This window comes from Natator depressus, chromosome 11 (assembly GCF_965152275.1).
Source record: "Natator depressus isolate rNatDep1 chromosome 11, rNatDep2.hap1, whole genome shotgun sequence".
Taxonomy (NCBI): domain Eukaryota; kingdom Metazoa; phylum Chordata; order Testudines; family Cheloniidae; genus Natator; species Natator depressus.
Genome location: NC_134244.1, coordinates 2,433,275 through 2,439,274, shown reverse-complemented (window position 1 = coordinate 2,439,274; position 6,000 = coordinate 2,433,275). Strand labels below are relative to the sequence as shown.

General features: G+C 57.6%; 1 protein-coding gene across 1 annotated transcript in view; it reads left to right on the top strand.

Annotated features, from left to right (window-relative positions):
- Positions 1–2,106: 2,106 nt before the first annotated feature.
- Positions 2,107–6,000, top strand: part of PLCD4 (phospholipase C delta 4) — a 29,756-nt gene continuing 25,862 nt past the window's right edge. The window contains exon 1 of the mRNA XM_074967013.1: positions 2,107–2,231. The gene's annotated coding sequence lies outside the window, so the exon portion shown is untranslated. The remainder of the gene's footprint in view (positions 2,232–6,000) is intronic.

The following is a 6,000-nucleotide window of genomic DNA, read 5'->3' as shown; positions in this document are numbered from 1 at the left end:
CTGCAGGTAGCCGTCTGACCCACCCATGGTGTGAGAAAATGCTGCCTGCAGGAATTAGCTTCTCCCCTCGCCGTGTCACGGACGGCAGCACGTCCCGACAGTCTGCAGCAGCGACGGGTCCAACTTTGCTCAAAAAGGGTGTTTCAAGCAGTCTCCGTGTCAAACCAGCCGCATCGCTTTCCTTACCAGCGTGACAAGCCTGCAAGCGGGAGACGTGGTCTAGCTTGCCTTTTGTGGGGCTTTCGATACTGTCCCCCGCGACCTTCTCATAAACAAACTACAGAAATGAAACCGAGATGGACATAACGATAGATACGACGGGCATAACGAGTGGGGTTCTCCAGGGATCAGTTCTGGACACGTTTCTATTCAAAATCTTAATGACTGAGATAATGGCATAGAGAGAACACTGATAAATGTAAGGTCTAGAAAACCCGACCTAGAGAACGCCCTAGAGAGAACACTTGTAAAGTTTGTGAAAATTTAAGGTCGAGAAAACATGACCTATGAGGGAAGATTGAAATACGATAAGAGTTTTCAAGCATGTACAACTAAAGTAGCATGTTTTTACAAAAGCTGTTTCTTACAATCCGTACGTATCGCGGGGGGCTGCAGAGAGCCCATTTCCCCCGTAGCCATTTCACATACGCGACAGTGCAAGAAACGGCTCTCTAGAGCCATCTGCTACGGCCGTTAGCAGTTCAATACAATAGCAGTTTCTTACAATCTATACGGATCGATAAGTGCGCCCGGTAGCACATTCCTACGCAGAGCAGCATCCTTCGCTACACCGGCACTAAAGCCGTGAGCCCCCCCAGCCTGCTCTGCGTACAACTCCCTTGGGCCTGTAGTTTTCCCTGGGAGAAAAACAACCCCGGACTGTGAATGAGACTTCAGCGTCCCGCTGCCGGTTCTGCGTCCTGCCCTACGTGGGGGTAACACCCCCCGGGCCTGGCTCCGGTGCCAGTTCCTGGCAGGGAGGTCGAACCCCCCGGGGTTTGCAGTGATTGTGGGTCCCCGCTTTGCAGCGCCGGCGGTGAATTGCAGGAGGGCACACCAAACATGCCGGCCACCCAGCCATGGTCAGTCCCTTGTGAAAGGAAGTTCTTTGTACATTTCCAATAGCTCTGTTCTCGTTCATTTCACTGGATCTATCCCCCCCCAGCTTCATTCCTTTATTTATTTCTGCTCATTTCCATAACCCACAACACCCCCTTCTGTCTAAACTGGAGCCAGCCCAGGGGATGATCAAACCCTGCAGTGCAGGTGCTGGTACAAGGCCAGCAATTACATTTGCTAATGAAACCTAAGCTCAGAGCTGGCTCCAGCTCCGGGTGACCTCTGAGCTGATGCTCGCCCCTGCTAAAGGGCTGGAACCTCAATCCTGGCTGACGCTGCAGGGGCAGGTGTCTCAGCAGCTCAATCCCGGACTGTTCCTGGCCCAGCTCGAACTGCAGCGTTACGGCCCGGTTAGACGGGACCCAGCTTGTACCTGGCTGGAAGCCCTGGCCGCTCCGCAGCGTGGGGTGGGCGGGGGAGCGACCCCCAGACCACAGCTACCCTGGCAGACCCCAGAGCGGACAGCGGCCCAGTCCCCGACCCGGCTCTGCCATTGGCCCAGGGCACGCTCAGACTTCCCCTTCCATCCATGCTGTTGGGGGACAAGGGGGTACTAGCCACGAAGGCTCGTCCCTCGGGTTGGTCTGCTGGTGGTCCCAAGACTGCGGTGATCCCGCCAGCTGTGGTCTCCGTCCCCGGCGGCTGCCGCCTGCACCGGTACAAGAGACCAGGATGGAGGACGGAACCCCGGCGTCCTGGCTGGCAGAGCATTAAGTGAAAACAAGGCCAGGAGATTCTTACAAGGGATCCAGGCCCAGGTGAGTTCATCTGTTGTGGGGAAGGCGAGTCCCTGGCTGGGGGGGAGGCCGGTGGAGAGGGGGGGTCTCCTCTCCATGCACAGCCAGGCATCCAGGGAGCAGCTCCCTGTGCCATCCCTCCAGGCAGCTGAGCAGCCTGCCAAGTGGCAAGGTGACCAGGGAGCTCCTGGCTCTGTGCCTTTAAGGAGAGAGTGGGAGCTGGGCAGGGCTGAGCCACTGGGAGATCATTGCTCCTGGCAAGCTCAGCCGCTGGGTCAGGAGCTGCCCTGAGCGCCCGCAGCCTGGGACAGAGCCCCGGGAAGAGAGGGGGACCGGAGGAGGGGAGCCAGCTGCTGCGGGAGGCACCGGCCGCTGGTAAGGGAGCCGCTTCGGCAGCAACTCCGGGGATTTGGGGGTGTTGGGGCCTTGCTGGGCAGCTGCCCTGCGGCTATGGTGCCTCCTGCAGACGCAGCGCTGGGCACCGTCCAGGCAGAGCCGAGAGGTACCTGCAGGGAGCTGGGGTGTATGTGGGGGACATGCCTGGCTGGATGGGGCTGGCTCCTGCTGGGTTTATTGCTCTCGCAAGGTCGGTGCTTAGCGGATTGGGACAGTTTCCCAGCTGGTCTCCTGTGGCCTGAGTTAATCTCTCGGGCTCTGTAACGCACCCAGGCCGGGCAGTGCCAGGCACTCTGAGCTGCAGCCCCCCATGGCCGTCTGGGCACTGGCAGCTCCCAGGGCTCTCCCTGTTCCCGCCCCCTTTCGGCTCCAGGACTGATCTCTCTCAGAGGGGCTCAGCACCCACCGCCCATGGCACTGCAGGCGCTCAGCACCGTGGGGGATCAGGCCCTGGGTCTCCTGCCACCCTTCCCAGCTTCTCAGGCAGGAGCTGCTGCCCCTGGGAGCCTTGATTTCCCTGTGTTCAGCTGCTGCCTAAACGCCATGGTGACGGGCCTTTTACAGATAGCTGGCATGCTCCACGGGGTGGCAGGGATGGTGCCACCGTCTGGGGGGGACAGCAGGGGTCATTCCAGATCCCTGGGGGCAGATGATTGCCCCCCTCCAGCCACTTCCACCTAAGGATCCCAAAGTACATTGACGCACTCAGCTTCCTGCAGCCTGCCACAAGCGGGGGAAACTGAGGCACAGGGCGAGGCAGAGACTTGCCAAGGTCCCAGCGTGAGTCTGTGGTAGCCTGGAATGGAACCCAGGCAGCCTGACTCCTGGCACGGTGCCTCAAGCAGCGCTCACAGCAGCCCCTGCGGGACGCTCGCGCTCCCCGGAGCTGCGGGTTCAAATCCCCCCAGGGCCTTTCGCGCCTTCCCGTCGGCCAGGCAGTTGGCGGCGCTCCAGTGTCCTAGGGCAGCGTGGCCCCAGCCTTCCCGGGGGACCTGGTGCTGTGTGCTGGCTGGGGCAGCGGCCTCTCCCTGGCGCTCTGTGGGGTTTTGCAGTCAGCAGCCGGGGGCCCCGAGCTGCAGAGGGCCCAGGTGTCCCCCCTTCAGCAGTCCTGTATCACGCATCCCCCCCCCACCCAGAGGCACCCCCTGCTCCCAGGGACAGCTGCTTGGTGGCATCTCCCATTCCTCTGCACCCTGGTGGGAGAGACTTACCCAGCCCCCTCCCTGCCGGACCTGGCAGCACAGCCATGTCCCCGCCCCCCACCCCACCCGGCAGCTCCATCCCATAGCTCCATCCCTCGGCCAGCGGACCGTGATCAAACTGGGACCCCTTGCTCTGCCCCGTCCTCCCCCACTCCAGACCCTGCAGGGGCTGGAAATCCCCCTGGCTCTGCTGGGGCAGCGAAGTGAAGTCCATGGGGCTGGGCGGGTTCCCACCAGCTGAGGGGCCTCGCTCCTCCCCCGTTCTCCACGGTCCCCCAAACCAAGCCCATTCCCTGCGCGGATGGGCCAGCGGTTCTTGCCTGGGTCCGAGCCGTGCTGGAGGGAGACACTCCGAGCTGTGACCCCTTGGGTGGGGCGGGTGAAGGCTGGGCGACTGGGCATGTGGACTGGAACATAGCGGGCCCCGTCGGGTGCGGGGGGGGGTGAGCTGGGGGCCTTGGGAGTACCCCAGCTTTGGGAGCTCCGCTGAGGGGGCCAGAGTGCAGCGAGGTGGGGGAAGTGGGATGTGTCTCTCCTCCTGCTAGCTTCGCCCCAGGGTCCTCCCACCCCATAGAGTCAAGCAGGGAGAGGGGCCATGTGTCCCCAGCCCCAGAGGAGGGCCTGCAAAGAGGTGAATGCCAGAAAGGCCCAGGAGCAGAGCACAGATCCGAGACATTCGTCCAGTTCCCCCTGGGTTGAGCCCTTGTGTTTAGCTAAAGCATCTTCCCCAGAGGCAGCCAGGCTGGGCTGGGAGACAGCGATAGCTGGCGACTGCCCCACTTCCCTGGTTCAATCCCCCTCTCAGGCTGGCTGGAGCAGCTCCCGCCTGTGAGTGCTGACCTCCGGACAGACGCCCACGCAGGGGGTGTGATCAGCAATGAGATTGCACCAAGCCAGTGACAAATGGGAAGTCCTGGGTCACTTGCCCCGTCTCACCACGGTCCCAGCCAGCCCCCGGGGGCTCTCCAGCCCAGCTGCCACCCAGCCCAGCTGGACTCGGTGAGTGCGCAAGTACTTCTCGACGGGACGGATCACTCCCCGATGGCCTGTTCTGTTCATTCCCTCTGGGGCACCTGGCACCGGCCATTGTCGGAAGACAGGATCCTTGGCTAGAGGGACCTTCGGACTGACCCAGTCTGGCCGCTCTGATGTCCTGTGGTGGGGGGAGCATGAAGCCAGGGTGCAGGCAGGATACCAGGCTGGGTGGGCTCTGGGGGGTTGTGGGGAAGAGGACGGGGGGAGGCCCAGTCCCAGAGAGGGTGGCATGGACATGGGCAGGGGGGGTTGCAGTGAACACTGCTAGGGCACTGTCATAAATAGAAAGGGAAGGGTAAACCCCTTTAAAATCCCTCCTGGCCAGAGGAAATCTCCTCTCACCTGTAAAGGGTTAAGAAGCTAAAGGTAACCTCGCTGGCACCTGACCAAAATGACCAATGAGGAGACAAGATACTTTCAAAAGCTGGGAGGAGGGAGAGAAACAAAGGTTTTGTGTGTCTGTCTACATTTTGTCTTTGCCGGAGATAGACCAGGAATGAAGCCTTAGAACTTTTAGTAAGTAATCTAGCTAGGTATGTGTTAGATTATGATTTCTTTAAATGGCTGAGAAAAGAATTGTGCTGAATAGAATAACTATTTCTGTCTGTGTATCTTTTTTGTAACTTAAGGTTTTTGCCTAGAGGGGTTCTCTATGTTTTGAATCTAATTACCCTGTAAGGTATTTACCATCCTGATTTTACAGGGGGGATTTCTTATTTCTAATTACTTCTATTTTTATTAAAAGTCTTCTTGTAAGAAAACTGAATGCTTTTTCATTGTTCTCAGATCCAGGGGTTTGGGTCTGTAGTCACCTAGGCAAATTGGTGAGGCTTTTTACCAAACCTTGTCCAGGAAGTGGGGTGCAAGGTTTTGGGAAGTATTTTGGGGGGAAAGACGTGTCCAAACAGCTCTTCCCCAGTAACCAGTATTTGTTTGGTGGTGGTAGCGGCCAATCCAAGGACAAAAGGGTGGAATATTTTGTACCTTGGGGAAGTTTTGACCTAAGCTGGTAAAGATAAGCTTAGGAGGTTTTTCATGCAGGTCCCCACATCTGTACCCTAGAGTTCAGAGTGGGGGAGGAACCTTGACATGGTGGCATAGTGGTGGGATTAACCTGAAATCATTTTGAGATCCAGTTGAGATTTTTTTGAACTAGAAATACAGATTTTAAAAAAAAAGGAAGTCCAGAAGCTGCTGAAACTGAAAGCAGCTTGTTTTTCTCTGCTTTGTGGCCAAGCAGAGACAAAAGGGGATTATCTTTGTGAATTGCAGGTTTTCTTTGCCTGGAGGCAGGGTACTTAACTCCTGCAGGGAAATTCACAGTCTTCCAACCCAGAGTTTTTTGTTTCCCTAAAAGTAAATAGAAGGAGGGGTGTTCTACCCATTTGCCTGGAGACAAAAGTGGCAGGGGTTTTTTTTTGGATTTTGATTTTTTACAAGGAGCACAAGTTTAAAAAGGAAACTTGTTTTTTCTTTGGGCTGGGTAAACAGGTTTCAAAGTAGTTGGAAGT